Here is a 24,579-nt window from a genome sequence, read left to right as displayed (position 1 = left end):
ATAGCAAAGACAAATGGAAGTAATAGAAAAGACAAATGAAAGTAATAGCAAAGACAAAGGAAAGTAATAGCAAAGACAAATGGAAGTAATAGAAAAGACAAATGAAAGTAATAGAAAAACAAATGAAACTAATAGAAAAGACAAATTAAAGTAATAGCAAAGACAAATGGAAGTAATAGAAAAGACAAATGGAAGTAATAGAAAAGACAAAGGAAAGTAATAGCAAAGACAAATGGAAGTAATAGAAAAGACAAATGAAGTAATAGCAAAGACAAATGAAAGTAATAGCAAAGACAAATGAAAGTAATAGAAAAGACTAATAAAAGTAATAGAAAAGACAAATGAAAGTAATAGAAAAGACAAATGAAAGTAATAGAAAAGACAAATGAAAGTAATATCAAAGACAAATGAAAGTAATAGAAAAGACAAATGAAAGTAATAGAAAAGACAAATGAAAGTAATATCAAAGACAAATGAAAGTAATAGAAAAGACAAATGAAAGTAATATCAAAGACAAATGAAAGTAATAGAAAAGACAAATGAAAGTAATAGAAAAGACAAATGAAAGTAATAGAAAAGACAAATGAAAGTAATATCAAAGACAAATGAAAGTAATAGAAAAGACAAATGAAAGTAATAGAAAAGACAAATGAAAGTAATAGAAAAGACAAATGAAAGTAATAGCAAAGACAAATGAAAGTAATAGCAAAGACAAATGAAAGTAATAGCAAGACAAATGAAAGTAATAGAAAAGACAAATGAAAGTAATAGAAAAGACAAATGAAAGTAATAGAAAAGACAAATGAAAGTAATAGAAAAGACAAATGAAAGTAATAGAAAAGACAAATGAAGGTAATAGAAAAGACAAATGAAAGTAATAGAAAAGACAAATGAAAGTAATAGCAAAGACAAATGAAAGTAATATCAAAGACAAATGAAAGTAATAGAAAAGACAAATGAAACTAATATCAAAGACAAATGAAAGTAATAGCAAAGACAAATGAAAGTAATAGCAAAGACAAATGAAAGTAATATCAAAGACAAATGAAAGTAATAGAAAAGACAAATGAAAGTAATATCAAAGACAAATGAAAGTAATAGCAAAGACAAATGAAAGTAATAGAAAAGACAAATGAAAGTAATATCAAAGACAAATGAAAGTAATAGAAACGACAAATGAAAGTAATAGAAAAGACAAATGAAAGTAATAGAAAAGACAAATGAAAGTAATAGAAAAGACAAATGAAAGTAATATCAAAGACAAATGAAAGTAATAGAAAAGACAAATGAAAGTAATATCAAAGACAAATGAAAGTAATAGCAAAGACAAACGAAAGTAATAGCAAAGACAAATGAAAGTAATAGAAAAGACAAATGAAAGTAATAGAAAAGACAAATGAAAGTAATAGAAAAGACAAATGAAAGTAATAGAAAAGACAAATGAAAGTAATAGAAAAGACAAATGAAAGTAATAGCAAAGACAAATGAAAGTAATAGAAAAGACAAATGAAAGTAATAGCAAAGAAAAATGAAAGTAATAGAAAAGACAAATGAAAGTAATAGAAAAGACAAATGAAAGTAATAGAAAAGACAAATGAAAGTAATAGAAAAGACAAATGAAAGTAATAGAAAAGACAAATGAAAGTAATATCAAAGACAAATGAAAGTAATAGAAAAGACAAATGAAAGTAATAGAAAAGACAAATGAAAGAAATAGAAAAGAAAATGAACGTAATGGCAAAGACAAATGAAAGTAATAGAAAAGACAAATGAAAGTAATATCAAAGACAAATGAAAGTAATAGAAAAGACAAATGAAAGTAATAGAAAAGACAAATGAAAGTAATAGAAAAGACAAATGAAAGTAACAGAAAAGACAAATGAAAGTAATAGCAAAGACAAATGAAAGTAATAGAAAAGACAAATGAAAGTAATAGAAAAGACAAATGAAAGTAATAGAAAAGACAAATTAAGGTAATGGCAAAGACAAATGAAAGTAATAGAAAAGACAAATGAAAGTAATATCAAAGACAAATGAAAGTAATAGAAAAGACAAATGAAAGTAATAGAAAAGACAAATGAAAGTAATATCAAAGACAAATGAAAGTAATAGAAAAGACAAATGAAAGTAATAGAAAAGACAAATGAAAGTAATAGCAAAGACAAATGAAAGTAATATCAAAGACAAATGAAAGTAATAGAAAAGACAAATGAAAGTAATAGCAAAGACAAATGAAAGTAATAGCAAAGACAAATGAAAGTAATAGCAAAGACAAATGAAAGTAATAGAAAAGACAAATGAAAGTAATAGAAAAGACAAATGAAAGTAATAGAAAAAACAAATGAAAGTAATAGAAAAGACAAATGAAAGTAATCGAAAAGACAAATGAAAGTAATAGAAAAGACAAATGAAAGTAATAGCAAAGACAAATGAAAGTAATATCAAAGACAAATGAAAGTAATAGAAAAGACAAATGAAAGTAATAGCAAAGACAAAGGCAAGTAATAGCAAAGACAAAGGAAAGTAATAGAAAAGACAAATGAAAGTAATATCAAAGACAAATGAAAGTAATAGCAAAGACAAATGAAAGTAATAGAAAAGACTAATAAAAGTAATAGAAAAGACAAATGAAAGTAATAGCAAAGACAAAGGAAAGTAATAGAAAAGACAAATGAAAGTAATAGCAAAGACTAATAAAAGTAATAGAAAAGACAAATAAAGTAATAGAAAAGACAAATGAAGTAATAGCAAAGACAAATTAAACTAATAGAAAAGACAAATGAAAGTAATAGCAAAGACAAATGAAAGTAATAGCAAAGACAAAGGAAAGTAATAGAAAAGACAAATGAAAGTAATAGCAAAGACAAATGAAGTAATAGCAAAGACAAATGAAAGTAATAGAAAAGACAAATAAAAGTAATAGCAAAAACAAATGAAAGTAATAGCAAAGACAAATGAAAGTAATAGAAAAGACAAAGGAAAGTAATAGAAAAGACAAAGGAAAGTAATAGAAAAGACAAATGAAAGTAATAGAAAAGACAAATGAAAGTAATAGCAAAGACAAATGAAAGTAATAGAAAAGACAAATGAAAGTAATAGAAAAGACAAATGAAAGTAATAGAAACGACAAATGAAAGTAATAGAAAAGACAAATGAAAGTAATAGAAAAGACAAATGAAAGTAATAGAAAAGACAAATGAAAGTAATAGAAAAGACAAATGAAAGTAATAGCAAAGACAAATGAAAGTAATAGAAAAGACAAATGAAACTAATAGAAAAGACAAATGAAAGCTATAGCAAAGACAAATGGAAGTAATAGAAAAGACAAATGAAAGTAATAGCAAAGACAAAGGAAAGTAATAGCAAAGACAAATGGAAGTAATAGAAAAGACAAATGAAAGTAATAGAAAAGACAAATGAAACTAATAGAAAAGACAAATGAAAGTAATAGCAAAGACAAATGGAAGTAATAGAAAAGACAAATGAAAGTAATAGCAAAGACAAAGGAAAGTAATAGCAAAGACAAATGGAAGTAATAGAAAAGACAAATGAAGTAATAGCAAAGACAAATGAAAGTAATAGAAAAGACAAATGAAAGTAATAGAAAAGACTAATAAAAGTAATAGAAAAGACAAATGAAAGTAATAGAAAAGACAAATGAAAGTAATAGAAAAGACAAATGAAAGTAATATCAAAGACAAATGAAAGTAATAGAAAAGACAAATGAAAGTAATAGAAAAGACAAATGAAAGTAATATCAAAGACAAATGAAAGTAATAGAAAAGACAAATGAAAGTAATATCAAAGACAATGAAAGTAATAGAAAAGACAAATGAAAGTAATAGAAAAGACAAATGAAAGTAATAGAAAAGACAAATGAAAGTAATATCAAAGACAAATGAAAGTAATAGAAAAGACTAATGAAAGTAATAGAAAAGACAAATGAAAGTAATAGAAAAGACAAATGAACGTAATAGCAAAGACAAATGAAAGTAATAGCAAAGACAAATGAAAGTAATAGCAAAGACAAATGAAAGTAATAGAAAAGACAAATGAAAGTAATAGAAAAGACAAATGAAAGTAATAGAAAAGACAAATGAAAGTAATAGAAAAGACAAATGAAAGTAATAGAAAAGACAAATGAAGGTAATAGAAAAGACAAATGAAAGTAATATCAAAGACAAATGAAAGTAATAGAAAAGACAAATGAAAGTAATATCAAAGACAAATGAAAGTAATAGCAAAGACAAATGAAAGTAATAGCAAAGACAAATGAAAGTAATATCAAAGACAAATGAAAGTAATAGAAAAGACAAATGAAAGTAATATCAAAGACAAATGAAAGTAATAGCAAAGACAAATGAAAGTAATAGAAAAGACAAATGAAAGTAATATCAAAGACAAATGAAAGTAATAGAAACGACAAATGAAAGTAATAGAAAAGACAAATGAAAGTAATAGAAAAGACAAATGAAAGTAATAGAAAAGACAAATGAAAGTAATATCAAAAACAAATGAAAGTAATAGAAAAGACAAATGAAAGTAATATCAAAGACAAATGAAAGTAATAGCAAAGACAAACGAAAGTAATAGAAAAGACAAATGAAAGTAATAGAAAAGACAAATGAAAGTAATAGAAAAGACAAATGAAAGTAATAGAAAAGACAAATGAAAGTAATAGAAAAGACAAATGAAAGTAATAGAAAAGACAAATGAAAGTAACAGAAAAGACAAATGAAAGTAATAGCAAAGACAAATGAAAGTAATAGAAAAGACAAATGAAAGTAATAGAAAAGACAAATGAAAGTAATAGAAAAGACAAATTAAGGTAATGGCAAAGACAAATGAAAGTAATAGAAAAGACAAATGAAAGTAATATCAAAGACAAATGAAAGTAATAGAAAAGACAAATGAAAGTAATAGAAAAGACAAATGAAAGTAATAGAAAAGACAAATGAAAGTAATAGAAAAGACAAATGAAAGTAATATCAAAAACAAATGAAAGTAATAGCAAAGACAAATGAAAGTAATAGAAAAGACAAATGAAAGTAATAGCAAAGACAAATGAAAGTAATAGCAAAGACAAATGAAAGTAATAGCAAAGACAAATGAAAGTAATAGAAAAGACAAATGAAAGTAATAGAAAAGACAAATGAAAGTAATAGAAAAGACAAATGAAAGTAATAGAAAAGACAAATGAAAGTAATCGAAAAGACAAATGAAAGTAATAGAAAAGACAAATGAAAGTAATAGCAAAGACAAATGAAAGTAATATCAAAGACAAATGAAAGTAATAGAAAAGACAAATGAAAGTAATAGCAAAGACAAAGGAAAGTAATAGCAAAGACAAAGGAAAGTAATAGAAAAGACAAATGAAAGTAATATCAAAGACAAATGAAAGTAATAGCAAAGACAAATGAAAGTAATAGAAAAGACTAATAAAAGTAATAGAAAAGACAAATGAAAGTAATAGCAAAGACAAAGGAAAGTAATAGAAAAGACAAATGAAAGTAATAGCAAAGACTAATAAAAGTAATAGAAAAGACAAATAAAGTAATAGAAAAGACAAATGAAGTAATAGAAAAGACAAATGAAGTAATAGCAAAGACAAATGAAGTAATAGAAAAGACAAATGAAGTAATAGCAAAGACAAATGAAACTAATAGAAAAGACAAATGAAAGTAATAGCAAAGACAAATGAAAGTAATAGCAAAGACAAAGGAAAGTAATAGAAAAGACAAATGAAAGTAATAGCAAAGACAAATGAAGTAATAGCAAAGACAAATGAAAGTAATAGAAAAGACAAATAAAAGTAATAGCAAAAACAAATGAAAGTAATAGCAAAGACAAATTAAAGTAATAGAAAAGACAAAGGAAAGTAATAGAAAAGACAAAGGAAAGTAATAGAAAAGACAAATGAAAGTAATAGAAAAGACAAATGAAAGTAATAGCAAAGACAAATGAAAGTAATAGAAAAGACAAATGAAAGTAATAGAAAAGACAAATGAAAGTAATAGAAACGACAAATGAAAGTAATAGAAAAGACAAATGAAAGTAATAGAAAAGACAAATGAAAGTAATAGAAAAGACAAATGAAAGTAATAGAAAAGACAAATGAAAGTAATAGCAATTACAAATGAAAGTAATAGAAAAGACAAATGAAACTAATAGAAAAGACAAATGAAAGCTATAGCAAAGACAAATGGAAGTAATAGAAAAGACAAATGAAAGTAATAGCAAAGACAAATGAAAGTAATAGCAAAGACAAATGGAAGTAATAGAAAAGACAAATGAAAGTAATAGAAAAGACAAATGAAACTAATAGAAAAGACAAATGAAAGTAATAGCAAAGACAAATGGAAGTAATAGAAAAGACAAATGAAAGTAATAGCAAAGACAAAGGAAAGTAATAGCAAAGACAAATGGAAGTAATAGAAAAGACAAATGAAGTAATAGCAAAGACAAATGAAAGTAATAGCAAAGACAAATGAAAGTAATAGAAAAGACTAATAAAAGTAATAGAAAAGACAAATGAAAGTAATAGAAAAGACAAATGAAAGTAATAGAAAAGACACATGAAAGTAATATCAAAGACAAATGAAAGTAATAGAAAAGACAAATGAAAGTAATAGAAAAGACAAATGAAAGTAATATCAAAGACAAATGAAAGTAATAGAAAAGACAAATGAAAGTAATATCAAAGACAATGAAAGTAATAGAAAAGACAAATGAAAGTAATAGAAAAGACAAATGAAAGTAATAGAAAAGACAAATGAAAGTAATATCAAAGACTAATGAAAGTAATAGAAAAGACTAATGAAAGTAATAGAAAAGACAAATGAAAGTAATAGAAAAGACAAATGAACGTAATAGCAAAGACAAATGAAAGTAATAGCAAAGACAAATGAAAGTAATAGCAAAGACAAATGAAAGTAATAGAAAAGACAAATGAAAGTAATAGAAAAGACAAATGAAAGTAATAGAAAAGACAAATGAAAGTAATAGAAAAGACAAATGAAAGTAATAGAAAAGACAAATGAAGGTAATAGAAAAGACAAATGAAAGTAATATCAAAGACAAATGAAAGTAATAGAAAAGACAAATGAAAGTAATATCAAAGACAAATGAAAGTAATAGCAAAGACAAATGAAAGTAATAGCAAAGACAAATGAAAGTAATAGCAAAGACAAATGAAAGTAATAGAAAAGACAAATGAAAGTAATATCAAAGACAAATGAAAGTAATAGCAAAGACAAATGAAAGTAATAGAAAAGACAAATGAAAGTAATATCAAAGACAAATGAAAGTAATATCAAAGACAAATGAAAGTAATAGAAACGACAAATGAAAGTAATAGAAAAGACAAATGAAAGTAATAGAAAAGACAAATGAAAGTAATAGAAAAGACAAATGAAAGTAATATCAAAAACAAATGAAAGTAATAGAAAAGACAAATGAAAGTAATATCAAAGACAAATGAAAGTAATAGCAAAGACAAACGAAAGTAATAGCAAAGACAAATGAAAGTAATAGAAAAGACAAATGAAAGTAATAGAAAAGACAAATGAAAGTAATAGAAAAGACAAATGAAAGTAATAGAAAAGACAAATGAAAGTAATAGAAAAGACAAATGAAAGTAATAGCAAAGACAAATGAAAGTAATAGAAAAGACAAATGAAAGTAATAGCAAAGAAAAATGAAAGTAATAGAAAAGACAAATGAAAGTAATAGAAAAGACAAATGAAAGTAATAGAAAAGACAAATGAAAGTAATAGAAAAGACAAATGAAAGTAATAGCAAAGATAAATGAAAGTAATATCAAAGACAAATGAAAGTAATAGAAAAGACAAATGAAAGTAATAGAAAAGACAAATGAAAGAAATAGAAAAGAAAATGAACGTAATGGCAAAGACAAATGAAAGTAATAGAAAAGACAAATGAAAGTAATATCAAAGACAAATGAAAGTAATAGAAAAGACAAATGAAAGTAATAGAAAAGACAAATGAAAGTAATAGAAAAGACAAATGAAAGTAATAGAAAAGACAAATGAAAGTAATAGCAAAGACAAATGAAAGTAATAGAAAAGACAAATGAAAGTAATAGAAAAGACAAATGAAAGTAATAGAAAAGACAAATTAAGGTAATGGCAAAGACAAATGAAAGTAATAGAAAAGACAAATGAAAGTAATATCAAAGACAAATGAAAGTAATAGCAAAGACAAATGAAAGTAATAGCAAAGACAAATGAAAGTAATAGAAAAGACAAATGAAAGTAATAGAAAAGACAAATGAAAGTAATAGAAAAGACAAATGAAAGTAATAGAAAAGACAAATGAAAGTAATAGAAAAGACAAATGAAAGTAATAGCAAAGACAAATGAAAGTAATATCAAAGACAAATGAAAGTAATAGAAAAGACAAATGAAAGTAATAGCAAAGACAAATGAAAGTAATAGCAAAGACAAATGAAAGTAATAGAAAAGACAAATGAAAGTAATAGAAAAGACAAATGAAAGTAATAGAAAAGACAAATGAAAGTAATAGAAAAGACAAATGAAAGTAATCGAAAAGACAAATGAAAGTAATAGAAAAGACAAATGAAAGTAATAGCAAAGACAAATGAAAGTAATATCAAAGACAAATGAAAGTAATAGAAAAGACAAATGAAAGTAATAGCAAAGACAAAGGAAAGTAATAGCAAAGACAAAGGAAAGTAATAGAAAAGACAAATGAAAGTAATATCAAAGACAAATGAAAGTAATAGCAAAGACAAATGAAAGTAATAGAAAAGACTAATAAAAGTAATAGAAAAGACAAATGAAAGTAATAGCAAAGACAAAGGAAAGTAATAGAAAAGACAAATGAAAGTAATAGCAAAGACTAATAAAAGTAATAGAAAAGACAAATAAAGTAATAGAAAAGACAAATGAAGTAATAGCAAAGACAAATGAAACTAATAGAAAAGACAAATGAAAGTAATAGAAAAGACAAATGAAAGTAATAGCAAAGACAAAGGAAAGTAATAGAAAAGACAAATGAAAGTAATAGAAAAGACAAATGAAGTAATAGCAAAGACAAATGAAAGTAATAGAAAAGACAAATAAAAGTAATAGCAAAAACAAATGAAAGTAATAGCAAAGACAAATGAAAGTAATAGAAAAGACAAAGGAAAGTAATAGAAAAGACAAAGGAAAGTAATAGAAAAGACAAATGAAAGTAATAGAAAAGACAAATGAAAGTAATAGCAAAGACAAATGAAAGTAATAGAAAAGACAAATGAAAGTAATAGAAAAGACAAATGAAAGTAATAGAAACGACAAATGAAAGTAATAGAAAAGACAAATGAAAGTAATAGAAAAGACAAATGAAAGTAATAGAAAAGACAAATGAAAGTAATAGAAAAGACAAATGAAAGTAATAGAAAAGACAAATGAAAGTAATAGCAAAGACAAATGAAAGTAATAGAAAAGACAAATGAAACTAATAGAAAAGACAAATGAAAGCTATAGCAAAGACAAATGGAAGTAATAGAAAAGACAAATGAAAGTAATAGAAAAGACAAATGAAATAATAGCAAAGACAAATGGAAGTAATAGAAAAGACAAATGAAAGTAATAGAAAAGACAAATGAAACTAATAGAAAAGACAAATGAAAGTAATAGCAAAGACAAATGGAAGTAATAGAAAAGACAAATGAAAGTAATAGCAAAGACAAAGGAAAGTAATAGCAAAGACAAATGGAAGTAATAGAAAAGACAAATGAAGTAATAGCAAAGACAAATGAAAGTAATAGCAAAGACAAATGAAAGTAATAGAAAAGACTAATAAAAGTAATAGAAAAGACAAATGAAAGTAATAGAAAAGACAAATGAAAGTAATAGAAAAGACAAATGAAAGTAATATCAAAGACAAATGAAAGTAATAGAAAAGACAAATGAAAGTAATAGAAAAGACAAATGAAAGTAATATCAAAGACAAATGAAAGTAATAGAAAAGACAAATGAAAGTAATATCAAAGACAAATGAAAGTAATAGAAAAGACAAATGAAAGTAATAGAAAAGACAAATGAAAGTAATAGAAAAGACAAATGAAAGTAATATCAAAGACAAATGAAAGTAATAGAAACGACAAATGAAAGTAATAGAAAAGACAAATGAAAGTAATAGAAAAGACAAATGAACGTAATAGCAAAGACAAATGAAAGTAATAGCAAAGACAAATGAAAGTAATAGCAAAGACAAATGAAAGTAATAGAAAAGACAAATGAAAGTAATAGAAAAGACAAATGAAAGTAATAGAAAAGACAAATGAAAGTAATAGAAAAGACAAATGAAAGTAATAGAAAAGACAAATGAAGGTAATAGAAAAGACAAATGAAAGTAATATCAAAGACAAATGAAAGTAATAGAAAAGACAAATGAAAGTAATAGAAAAGACAAATGAAAGTAATATCAAAGACAAATGAAAGTAATAGAAAAGACAAATGAAAGTAATAGAAAAGACAAATGAAAGTAATAGAAAAGACAAATGAAAGTAATAGAAAAGACAAATGAAATAATAGCAAAGACAAATGAAAGTAATAGAAAAGACAAATGAAAGTAATAGCAAAGACAAATGAAAGTAATAGAAAAGACAAATGAAAGTAATATCAAAGACAAATGAAAGTAATAGAAAAGACAAATGAAAGTAATAGAAAAGACAAATGAAAGTAATAGAAAAGACAAATGAAAGTAATAGCAAAGACAAATGAAAGTAATATCGAAGACAAATGAAAGTAATAGAAAAGGCAAATGAAAGTAATAGAAAAGACAAATGAAAGAAATAGAAAAGAAAATGAAAGTAATGGCAAAGACAAATGAAAGTAATAGAAAAGACAAATGAAAGTAATATCAAAGAAAAATGAAAGTAATAGAAAAGACAAATGAAACTAATAGAAAAGACAAATGAAAGCTATAGCAAAGACAAATGGAAGTAATAGAAAAGACAAATGAAAGTAATAGCAAAGACAAAGGAAAGTAATAGCAAAGACAAATGGAAGTAATAGAAAAGACAAATGAAAGTAATAGAAAAGACAAATGAAACTAATAGAAAAGACAAATAAAGTAATAGCAAAGACAAATGGAAGTAATAGAAAAGACAAATGAAAGTAATAGCAAAGACAAAGGAAAGTAATAGCAAAGACAAATGGAAGTAATAGAAAAGACAAATGAAGTAATAGCAAAGACAAATGAAAGTAATAGCAAAGACAAATGAAAGTAATAGAAAAGACTAATAAAAGTAATAGAAAAGACAAATGAAAGTAATAGAAAAGACAAATGAAAGTAATAGAAAAGACAAATGAAAGTAATATCAAAGACAAATGAAAGTAATAGAAAAGACAAATGAAAGTAATAGAAAAGACAAATGAAAGTAATATCAAAGACAAATGAAAGTAATAGAAAAGACAAATGAAAGTAATATCAAAGACAATGAAAGTAATAGAAAAGACAAATGAAAGTAATAGAAAAGACAAATGAAAGTAATAGAAAAGACAAATGAAAGTAATATCAAAGACAAATGAAAGTAATAGAAAAGACTAATGAAAGTAATAGAAAAGACAAATGAAAGTAATAGAAAAGACAAATGAACGTAATAGCAAAGACAAATGAAAGTAATAGCAAAGACAAATGAAAGTAATAGCAAAGACAAATGAAAGTAATAGAAAAGACAAATGAAAGTAATAGAAAAGACAAATGAAAGTAATAGAAAAGACAAATGAAAGTAATAGAAAAGACAAATGAAAGTAATAGAAAAGACAAATGAAGGTAATAGAAAAGACAAATGAAAGTAATATCAAAGACAAATGAAAGTAATAGAAAAGACAAATGAAAGTAATATCAAAGACAAATGAAAGTAATAGCAAAGACAAATGAAAGTAATAGCAAAGACAAATGAAAGTAATATCAAAGACAAATGAAAGTAATAGAAAAGACAAATGAAAGTAATATCAAAGACAAATGAAAGTAATAGCAAAGACAAATTAAAGTAATAGAAAAGACAAATGAAAGTAATATCAAAGACAAATGAAAGTAATAGAAACGACAAATGAAAGTAATAGAAAAGACAAATGAAAGTAATAGAAAAGACAAATGAAAGTAATAGAAAAGACAAATGAAAGTAATATCAAAAACAAATGAAAGTAATAGAAAAGACAAATGAAAGTAATATCAAAGACAAATGAAAGTAATAGCAAAGACAAACGAAAGTAATAGCAAAGACAAATGAAAGTAATAGAAAAGACAAATGAAAGTAATAGAAAAGACAAATGAAAGTAATATCAAAGACAAATGAAAGTAATAGAAAAGACAAATGAAAGTAATAGAAAAGACAAATGAAAGTAATAGCAAAGACAAATGAAAGTAATAGAAAAGACAAATGAAAGTAATAGCAAAGAAAAATGAAAGTAATAGAAAAGACAAATGAAAGTAATAGAAAAGACAAATGAAAGTAATAGAAAAGACAAATGAAAGTAATAGAAAAGACAAATGAAAGTAATAGCAAAGATAAATGAAAGTAATATCAAAGACAAATGAAAGTAATAGAAAAGACAAATGAAAGTAATAGAAAAGACAAATGAAAGAAATAGAAAAGAAAATTAACGTAATGGCAAAGACAAATGAAAGTAATAGAAAAGACAAATGAAAGTAATATCAAAGACAAATGAAAGTAATAGAAAAGACAAATGAAAGTAATAGAAAAGACAAATGAAAGTAATAGAAAAGACAAATGAAAGTAATAGAAAAGACAAATGAAAGTAATAGCAAAGACAAATGAAAGTAATAGAAAAGACAAATGAAAGTAATAGAAAAGACAAATGAAAGTAATAGAAAAGACAAATTAAGGTAATGGCAAAGACAAATGAAAGTAATAGAAAAGACAAATGAAAGTAATATCAAAGACAAATGAAAGTAATAGCAAAGACAAATGAAAGTAATAGCAAAGACAAATGAAAGTAATAGAAAAGACAAATGAAAGTAATAGAAAAGACAAATTAAAGTAATAGAAAAGACAAATGAAAGTAATAGAAAAGACAAATGAAAGTAATAGAAAAGACAAATGAAAGTAATAGCAAAGACAAATGAAAGTAATATCAAAGACAAATGAAAGTAATAGAAAAGACAAATCAAAGTAATAGCAAAGACAAATGAAAGTAATAGCAAAGACAAATGAAAGTAATAGCAAAGACAAATGAAAGTAATAGAAAAGACAAATGAAAGTAATAGAAAAGACAAATGAAAGTAATAGAAAAGACAAATGAAAGTAATAGAAAAGACAAATGAAAGTAATCGAAAAGACAAATGAAAGTAATAGAAAAGACAAATGAAAGTAATAGCAAAGACAAATGAAAGTAATATCAAAGACAAATGAAAGTAATAGAAAAGACAAATGAAAGTAATAGCAAAGACAAAGGAAAGTAATAGCAAAGACAAAGGAAAGTAATAGAAAAGACAAATGAAAGTAATATCAAAGACAAATGAAAGTAATAGCAAAGACAAATGAAAGTAATAGAAAAGACTAATAAAAGTAATAGAAAAGACAAATGAAAGTAATAGCAAAGACAAAGGAAAGTAATAGAAAAGACAAATGAAAGTAATAGCAAAGACTAATAAAAGTAATAGAAAAGACAAATAAAGTAATAGAAAAGACAAATGAAGTAATAGCAAAGACAAATGAAACTAATAGAAAAGACAAATGAAAGTAATAGCAAAGACAAATGAAAGTAATAGCAAAGACAAAGGAAAGTAATAGAAAAGACAAATGAAAGTAATAGAAAAGACAAATGAAGTAATAGCAAAGACAAATGAAAGTAATAGAAAAGACAAATAAAAGTAATAGCAAAAACAAATGAAAGTAATAGCAAAGACAAATGAAAGTAATAGAAAAGACAAAGGAAAGTAATAGAAAAGACAAAGGAAAGTAATAGAAAAGACAAATGAAAGTAATAGAAAAGACAAATGAAAGTAATAGCAAAGACAAATGAAAGTAATAGAAAAGACAAATGAAAGTAATAGAAAAGACAAATGAAAGTAATAGAAACGACAAATGAAAGTACTAGAAAAGACAAATGAAAGTAATAGAAAAGACAAATGAAAGTAATATCAAAGACAAATGAAAGTAATAGAAAAGACAAATGAAAGTAATAGAAAAGACAAATGAAAGTAATAGCAAAGACAAATGAAAGTAATAGAAAAGACAAATGAAACTAATAGAAAAGACAAATGAAAGCTATAGCAAAGACAAATGGAAGTAATAGAAAAGACAAATGAAAGTAATAGAAAAGACAAATGAAAGTAATAGCAAAGACAAATGGAAGTAATAGAAAAGACAAATGAAAGTAATAGAAAAGACAAATGAAACTAATAGAAAAGACAAATGAAAGTAATAGCAAAGACAAATGGAAGTAATAGAAAAGACAAATGAAAGTAATAGCAAAGACAAAGGAAAGTAATAGCAAAGACAAATGGAAGTAATAGAAAAGACAAATGAAGTAATAGCAAAGACAAATGAAAGTAATAGCAAAGACAAATGAAAGTAATAGAAAAGACTAATAAAAGTAATAGAAAAGACAAATGAAAGTAATAGAAAAGACAAATGAAAGTAATAGAAAAGACAAATGAAAGTAATATCAAAGACAAATGAAAGTAATAGAAAAGACAAATGAAAGTAATAGAAAAGACAAATGAAAGTAATATCAAAGACAAATGAAAGTAATAGAAAAGACAAATGAAAGTAATATCAAAGACAAATGAAAGTAATAGAAAAGACAAATGAAAGTAATAGAAAAGACAAATGAAAGTAATAGAAAAGACAAATCAAAGTAATATCAAAGACAAATGAAAGTAATAGAAAAGACTAATGAAAGTAATAGAAAAGACAAATGAAAGTAATAGAAAAGACAAATGAACGTAATAGCAAAGACAAATGAAAGTAATAGCAAAGACAAATGAAAGTAATAGCAAAGACAAATGAAAGTAATAGAAAAGACAAATGAAAGTAATAGAAAAGACAAATGAAAGTAATAGAAAAGACAAATGAAAGTAATAGAAAAGACAAATGAAAGTAATAGAAAAGACAAATGAAGGTAATAGAAAAGACAAATGAAAGTAATATCAAAGACAAATGAAAGTAATATCAAAGACAAATGAAAGTAATAGAAAAGACAAATGAAAGTAATAGAAAAGACAAATGAAAGTAATATCAAAGACAAATGAAAGTAATAGAAAAGACAAATGAAAGTAATAGAAAAGACAAATGAAAGTAATAGAAAAGACAAATGAAAGTAATAGAAAAGACAAATGAAATAATAGCAAAGACAAATGAAAGTAATAGAAAAGACAAATGAAAGTAATAGCAAAGACAAATGAAAGTAATAGAAAAGACAAATGAAAGTAATATCAAAGACAAATGAAAGTAATAGAAAAGACAAATGAAAGTAATAGAAAAGACAAATGAAAGTAATAGAAAAGACAAATGAAAGTAATAGCAAAGACAAATGAAAGTAATATCGAAGACAAATGAAAGTAATAGAAAAGACAAATGAAAGTAACAGAAAAGACAAATGAAAGAAATAGAAAAGAAAATGAAAGTAATGGCAAAGACAAATGAAAGTAATAGAAAAGACAAATGAATGTAATATCAAAGAAAAATGAAAGTAATAGAAAAGACAAATTAAAGTAATAGCAAAGACAAATGAAAGTAATAGAAAAGACAAATGAAAGTAATAGAAAAGACAAATGAAAGTAATAGAAAAGACAAATGAAAGTAATAGAAAAGACAAATAAAAGTAATAGAAAAGACAAGTGAAAGTAATAGAAAAGACAAATGAAAGTAATAGAAAAGACAAATGAAAGTAATAGCAAAGACAAATGAAAGTAATAGAAAAGACAAATGAAAGTAATAGAAAAGACAAATGAAAGTAATAGAAAAGACAAATGAAAGTAATAGCAAAGACAAATGGAAGTAATAGAAAAGACAAATGAAAGTAATAGCAAAGACAAAGGAAAGTAATAGCAAAGACAAATGGAAGTAATAGAAAAGACAAATGAAGTAATAGCAAAGACAAATGAAAGTAATAGCAAAGACAAATGAAAGAAATAGAAAAGACTAATAAAAGTAATAGAAAAGACAAATGAAAGTAATAGAAAAGACAAATGAAAGTAATAGAAAAGACAAATGAAAGTAATATCAAAGACAAATGAAAGTAATAGAAAAGACAAATGAAAGTAATAGAAAAGACAAATGAAAGTAATATCAAAGACAAATGAAAGTAATAGAAAAGACAAATGAAAGTAATATCAAAGACAAATGAAAGTAATAGAAAAGACAAATGAAATTAATAGAAAAGACAAATGAAAGTAATAGAAAAGACAAATGAAAGTAATAGCAAAGACAAATGAAAGTAATAGCAGACAAATGAAAGTAATAGCAAAGACAAATGAAAGTAATAGAAAAGACTAATGAAAGTAATAGAAAAGACAAATTAAAGTAATAGAAACGACAAATGAAAGTAATAGAAAAGACAAATGAAAGTAATAGAAAAGACAAATGAAAGTAATAGAAAAGACAAATGAAAGTAATAGAAAAGACAAATGAAAGTAATAGCAAAGACAAATGAAAGTAATAGAACAGACAAATGAAACTAATAGAAAAGACAAATGAAAGTAATAGCAAAGACAAATGGAAGTAATAGAAAAGACAAATGAAAGTAATAGCAAAGACAAAGGAAAGTAATAGCAAAGACAAATGGAAGTAATAGAAAAGACAAATGAAAGTAATAGAAAAACAAATGAAACTAATAGAAAAGACAAATTAAAGTAATAGCAAAGACAAATGGAAGTAATAGAAAAGACAAATGAAAGTAATAGAAAAGACAAAGGAAAGTAATAGCAAAGACAAATGGAAGTAATAGAAAAGACAAATGAAGTAATAGCAAAGACAAATGAAAGTAATAGCAAAGACAAATGAAAGTAATAGAAAAGACTAATAAAAGTAATAGAAAAGACAAATGAAAGTAATAGAAAAGACAAATGAAAGTAATAGAAAAGACAAATGAAAGTAATATCAAAGACAAATGAAAGTAATAGAAAAGACAAATGAAAGTAATAGAAAAGACAAATGAAAGTAATATCAAAGACAAATGAAAGTAATAGAAAAGACAAATGAAAGTAATATCAAAGACAAATTAAAGTAATAGAAAAGACAAATGAAAGTAATAGAAAAGACAAATGAAAGTAATAGAAAAGACAAATGAAAGTAATATCAAAGACAAATAAAAGTAATAGAAAAGACAAATGAAAGTAATAGAAAAGACAAATGAAAGTAATAGAAAAGACAAATGAAAGTAATAGCAAAGACAAATGAAAGTAATAGCAAAGACAAATGAAAGTAATAGCAAGACAAATGAAAGTAATAGAAAAGACAAATGAAAGTAATAGAAAAGACAAATGAAAGTAATAGAAAAGACAAAGGAAAGTAATAGAAAAGACAAATGAAAGTAATAGAAAAGACAAATGAAGGTAATAGAAAAGACAAATGAAAGTAATAGAAAAGACAAATGAAAGTAATAGCAAAGACAAATGAAAGTAATATCAAAGACAAATGAAAGTAATAGAAAAGACAAATGAAACTAATATCAAAGACAAATGAAAGTAATAGCAAAGACAAATGAAAGTAATAGCAAAGACAAATGAAAGTAATATCAAAGACAAATGAAAGTAATAGAAAAGACAAATGAAAGTAATATCAAAGACAAATGAAAGTAATAGCAAAGACAAATGAAAGTAATAGAAAAGACAAATGAAAGTAATATCAAAGACAAATGAAAGTAATAGAAAAGACAAATGAAAGTAATAGAAAAGACAAATGAAAGTAATAGAAAAGACAAATGAAAGTAATATCAAAGACAAATGAAAGTAATAGAAAAGACAAATGAAAGTAATAGAAAAGACAAAGGAAAGTAATAGAAAAGACAAATGAAAGTAAATGCAAAGACAAATGAAACTAATAGAAAAGACAAATGAAAGTAATAGCAAAGACAAATGAAAGTAATAGAAAAGACAAATGAAAGTAATATCAAAGACAAATGAAAGTAATAGAAAAGACAAATGAAAGTAATATCAAAGACAAATGGAAGTAATAGAAAAGACAAATGAAAGTAATATCAAAGACAAATGAAAGTAATAGAAAAGACAAATGAAAGTAATAGAAAAGACAAATGAAAGTAATAGAAAAGACAAATGAAAGTAATAGCAAAGACACATGAAAGTAATAGCAGACAAATGAAAGTAATAGCAAAGACAAATGAAAGTAATAGAAAAGACAAATGAAAGTAATAGAAAAGACAAATGAAAGTAATAGAAACGACAAATGAAAGTAATAGAAAAGACAAATGAAAGTAATAGAAAAGACAAATGAAAGTAATAGAAAAGACAAATGAAATAATAGAAAAGACAAATGAAAGTAATAGAAAAGACAAATGAAAGTAATAGCAAAGACAAATGAAAGTAATAGAACAGACAAATGAAACTAATAGAAAAGACAAATGAAAGCTATAGCAAAGACAAATGGAAGTAATAGAAAAGACAAATGAAAGTAATAGCAAAGACAAAGGAAAGTAATAGCAAAGACAAATGGAAGTAATAGAAAAGACAAATGAAAGTAATAGAAAAGACAAATGAAACTAATAGAAAAGACAAATGAAAGTAATAGCAAAGACAAATGGAAGTAATAGAAAAGACAAATGAAAGTAATAGCAAAGACAAAGGAAAGTAATAGCAAAGACAAATGGAAGTAATAGAAAAGACAAATGAAGTAATAGCAAAGACAAATGAAAGTAATAGCAAAGACAAATGAAAGTAATAGAAAAGACTAATAAAAGTAATAGAAAAGACAAATGAAAGTAATATCAAAGACAAATGAAAGTAATAGAAAAGACAAATGAAAGTAATAGAAAAGACAAATGAAAGTAATATCAAAGACAAATGGAAGTAATAGAAAAGACAAATGAAAGTAATATCAAAGACAAATGAAAGTAATATCAAAGACAAATGAAAGTAATAGAAAAGACAAATGAAAGTAATAGAAAAGACAAATGAAAGTAATAGAAAAGACAAATGAAAGTAATAGAAAAGACAAATGAAAGTAATAGCAAAGACAAATGAAAGTAATAGCAGACAAATGAAAGTAATAGCAAAGACAAATGAAAGTAATAGAAAAGACAAATGAAAGTAATAGAAAAGACAAATGAAAGTAATAGAAACGACAAATGAAAGTAATAGAAAAGACAAATGAAAGTAATAGAAAAGACAAATGAAAGTAATAGCAAAGACAAATGAAAGTAATAGAAAAGACAAATGAAAGTAATAGCAAAGACAAATGAAAGTAATATCAAAGACAAATGAAAGTAATAGAAAAGACAAATGAAAGTAATAGCAAAGACAAATGAAAGTAATAGCAAAGACAAATGAAAGTAATAGCAAAGACAAATGAAAGTAATAGAAAAGACAAATGAAAGTAATAGAAAAGACAAATGAAAGTAATAGAAAAGACAAATGAAAGTAATAGAAAAGACAAATGAAAGTAATCGAAAAGACAAATGAAAGTAATAGAAAAGACAAATGAAAGTAATAGCAAAGACAAATGAAAGTAATATCAAAGACAAATGAAAGTAATAGAAAAGACAAATGAAAGTAATAGCAAAGACAAAGGAAAGTAATAGCAAAGACAAAGGAAAGTAATAGAAAAGACAAATGAAAGTAATATCAAAGACAAATGAAAGTAATAGCAAAGACAAATGAAAGTTATAGAAAAGACTAATAAAAGTAATAGAAAAGACAAATGAAAGTAATAGCAAAGACAAAGGAAAGTAATAGAAAAGACAAATGAAAGTAATAGCAAAGACTAATAAAAGTAATAGAAAAGACAAATGAAGTAATAGCAAAGACAAATGAAACTAATAGAAAAGACAAATGAAAGTAATAGCAAAGACAAATGAAAGTAATAGCAAAGACAAAGGAAAGTAATAGAAAAGACAAATGAAAGTAATAGCAAAGACAAATGAAGTAATAGCAAAGACAAATGAAAGTAATAGAAAAGACAAATAAAAGTAATAGCAAAAACAAATGAAAGTAATAGCAAAGACAAATGAAAGTAATAGAAAAGACAAAGGAAAGTAATAGAAAAGACAAAGGAAAGTAATAGAAAAGACAAATGAAAGTAATAGAAAAGACAAATGAAAGTAATAGCAAAGACAAATGAAAGTAATAGAAAAGACAAATGAAAGTAATAGAAAAGACAAATGAAAGTAATAGAAACGACAAATGAAAGTAATAGAAAAGACAAATGAAAGTAATAGAAAAGACAAATGAAAGTAATAGAAAAGACAAATGAAAGTAATAGAAAAGACAAATGAAAGTAATAGAAAAGACAAATGAAAGTAATAGCAAAGGCAAATGAAAGTAATAGAAAAGACAAATGAAACTAATAGAAAAGACAAATGAAAGCTATAGCAAAGACAAATGGAAGTAATAGAAAAGACAAATGAAAGTAATAGCAAAGACAAAGGAAAGTAATAGCAAAGACAAATGGAAGTAATAGAAAAGACAAATGAAAGTAATAGAAAAGACAAATGAAACTAATAGAAAAGACAAATGAAAGTAATAGCAAAGACAAATGGAAGTAATAGAAAAGACAAATGAAAGTAATAGCAAAGACAAAGGAAAGTAATAGCAAAGACAAATGGAAGTAATAGAAAAGACAAATGAAGTAATAGCAAAGACAAATGAAAGTAATAGCAAAGACAAATGAAAGTAATAGAAAAGACTAATAAAAGTAATAGAAAAGACAAATGAAAGTAATAGAAAAGACAAATGAAAGTAATAGAAAAGACAAATGAAAGTAATATCAAAGACAAATGAAAGTAATAGAAAAGACAAATGAAAGTAATAGAAAAGACAAATGAAAGTAATATCAAAGACAAATGAAAGTAATAGAAAAGACAAATGAAAGTAATATCAAAGACAAATGAAAGTAATAGAAAAGACAAATGAAAGTAATAGAAAAGACAAATGAAAGTAATAGAAAAGACAAATGAAAGTAATATCAAAGACAAATGAAAGTAATAGAAAAGACTAATGAAAGTAATAGAAAAGACAAATGAAAGTAATAGAAAAGACAAATGAACGTAATAGCAAAGACAAATGAAAGTAATAGCAAAGACAAATGAAAGTAATAGCAAAGACAAATGAAAGTAATAGAAAAGACAAATGAAAGTAATAGAAAAGACAAATGAAAGTAATAGAAAAGACAAATGAAAGTAATAGAAAAGACAAATGAAAGTAATAGAAAAGACAAATGAAGGTAATAGAAAAGACAAATGAAAGTAATATCAAAGACAAATGAAAGTAATAGAAAAGACAAATGAAAGTAATAGAAAAGACAAATGAAAGTAATATCAAAGACAAATGAAAGTAATAGAAAAGACAAATGAAAGTAATAGAAAAGACAAATGAAAGTAATAGAAAAGACAAATGAAAGTAATAGAAAAGACAAATGAAATAATAGCAAAGACAAATGAAAGTAATGGAAAAGACAAATGAAAGTAATAGCAAAGACAAATGAAAGTAATAGAAAAGACAAATGAAAGTAATATCAAAGACAAATGAAAGTAATAGAAAAGACAAATGAAAGTAATAGAAAAGACAAATGAAAGTAATAGAAAAGACAAATGAAAGTAATAGCAAAGACAAATGAAAGTAATATCGAAGACAAATGAAAGTAATAGAAAAGACAAATGAAAGTAATAGAAAAGACAAATGAAAGAAATAGAAAAGAAAATGAAAGTAATGGCAAAGACAAATGAAAGTAATAGAAAAGACAAATGAAAGTAATATCAAAGAAAAATGAAAGTAATAGAAAAGACAAATTAAAGTAATAGCAAAGACAAATGAAAGTAATAGAAAAGACAAATGAAAGTAATAGAAAAGACAAATGAAAGTAATAGAAAAGACAAATGAAAGTAATAGAAAAGACAAATAAAAGTAATAGAAAAGACAAGTGAAAGTAATAGAAAAGACAAATGAAAGTAATAGAAAAGACAAATGAAAGTAATAGCAAAGACAAATGAAAGTAATAGAAAAGACAAATGAAAGTAATAGAAAAGACAAATGAAAGTAATAGAAAAGACAAATGAAAGTAATAGCAAAGACAAATGAAAGTAATATCAAAGACAAATGAAAGTAATAGAAAAGACAAATGAAAGTAATAGAAAAGACAAATGAAAGAAATAGAAAAGAAAATGAAAGTAATGGCAAAGACAAATGAAAGTAATATCAAAGACAAATGAAAGTAATAGAAAAGACAAATGAAAGTAATATCAAAGACAAATGAAAGTAATAGAAAAGACAAATGAAAGTAATATCAAAGACAAATGGAAGTAATAGAAAAGACAAATGAAAGTAATATCAAAGACAAATGAAAGTAATAGAAAAGACAAATGAAAGTAATAGAAAAGACAAATGAAAGTAATAGAAAAGACAAATGAAAGTAATAGAAAAGACAAATGAAAGTAATAGAAAAGACAAATGAAAGTAATAGCAAAGACAAATGAAAGTAATAGAAAAGACAAATGAAAGTAATAGAAAAGACAAATGAAAGTAATAGAAACGACAAATGAAAGTAATAGAAAAGACAAATTAAAGTAATAGAAAAGACAAATGAAAGTAATAGAAAAGACAAATGAAAGTAATAGAAAAGACAAATGAAAGTAATAGAAAAGACAAATGAAAGTAATAGCAAAGACAAATGAAAGCAATAGAACAGACAAATGAAACTAATAGAAAAGACAAATGAAAGCTATAGCAAAGACAAATGGAAGTAATAGAAAAGACAAATGAAAGTAATAGCAAAGACAAAGGAAAGTAATAGCAAAGACAAATGGAAGTAATAGAAAAGACAAATGAAAGTAATAGAAAAGACAAATGAAACTAATAGAAAAGACAAATGAAAGTAATAGCAAAGACAAATGGAAGTAATAGAAAAGACAAATGAAAGTAATAGCAAAGACAAAGGAAAGTAATAGCAAAGACAAATGGAAGTAATAGAAAAGACAAATGAAGTAATAGCAAAGACAAATGAAAGTAATAGCAAAGACAAAGTAAAGTAATAGAAAAGACTAATAAAAGTAATAGAAAAGACAAATGAAAGTAATAGAAAAGACAAATGAAAGTAATAGAAAAGACAAATGAAAGTAATATCAAAGACAAATGAAAGTAATAGAAAAGACAAATGAAAGTAATAGAAAAGACAAATGAAAGTAATATCAAAGACAAATGAAAGTAATAGAAAAGACAAATGAAAGTAATATCAAAGACAAATGAAAGTAATAGAAAAGACAAATGAAAGTAATAGAAAAGACAAATGAAAGTAATAGAAAAGACAAATGAAAGTAATATCAAAGACAAATTAAAGTAATAGAAAAGACTAATGAAAGTAATAGAAAAGACAAATGAAAGTAATAGAAAAGACAAATGAACGTAATAGCAAAGACAAATGAAAGTAATAGCAAAGACAAATGAAAGTAATAGCAAAGACAAATGAAAGTAATAGAAAAGACAAATGAAAGTAATATCAAAGACAAATGAAAGTAATAGAAAAGACAAATGAAAGTAATAGAAAAGACAAATGAAAGTAATAGAAAAGACAAATGAAGTTAATAGAAAAGACAAATGAAAGTAATAGAAAAGACAAATGAAAGTAATAGCAAAGACAAATGAAAGTAATAGAAAAGACAAATGAAAGTAATATCAAAGACAAATGAAAGTAATAGAAAAGACAAATGAAAGAAATAGAAAAGAAAATGAAAGTAATGGCAAAGACAAATGAAAGTAATAGAAAAGACAAATGAAAGTAATATCAAAGACAAATGAAAGTAATAGAAAAGACAAATGAAAGTAATATCAAAGACAAATGAAAGTAATAGCAAAGACAAATGAAAGTAATAGCAAAGACAAATGAAAGTAATAGAAAAGACAAATGAAAGTAATAGAAAAGACAAATGAAAGTAATAGAAAAGACAAATGAAAGTAATAGAAAAGACAAATGAAAGTAATAGCAAAGACAAATGAAAGTAATAGAAAAGACAAATGAAAGTAATAGCAAAGACAAATGAAAGTAATAGAAAAGACAAATGAAAGTAATATCAAAGACAAATGAAAGTAATAGAAAAGACAAATGAAAGTAATAGAAAAGACTAATAAAAGTAATAGAAAAGACAAATGAAAGTAATAGAAAAGACAAATGAAAGTAATAGAAAAGACAAATGAAAGAAATAGAAAAGAAAATGAACGTAATGGCAAAGACAAATGAAAGTAATAGAAAAGACAAATGAAAGTAATATCAAAGACAAATGAAAGTAATAGAAAAGACAAATGAAAGTAATATCAAAGACAAATGAAAGTAATAGAAAAGACAAATGAAAGTAATAGAAAAGACAAATGAAAGTAATAGAAAAGACAAATGAAAGTAATATCAAAGACAAATGA

Source organism: Euprymna scolopes, chromosome 46 (genome assembly GCF_053919585.1).
Source record: "Euprymna scolopes isolate OS-2025 chromosome 46, ASM5391958v1, whole genome shotgun sequence".
Taxonomy (NCBI): Eukaryota; Metazoa; Mollusca; class Cephalopoda; order Sepiida; family Sepiolidae; genus Euprymna; species Euprymna scolopes.
This window is presented reverse-complemented; position numbering follows the sequence as displayed.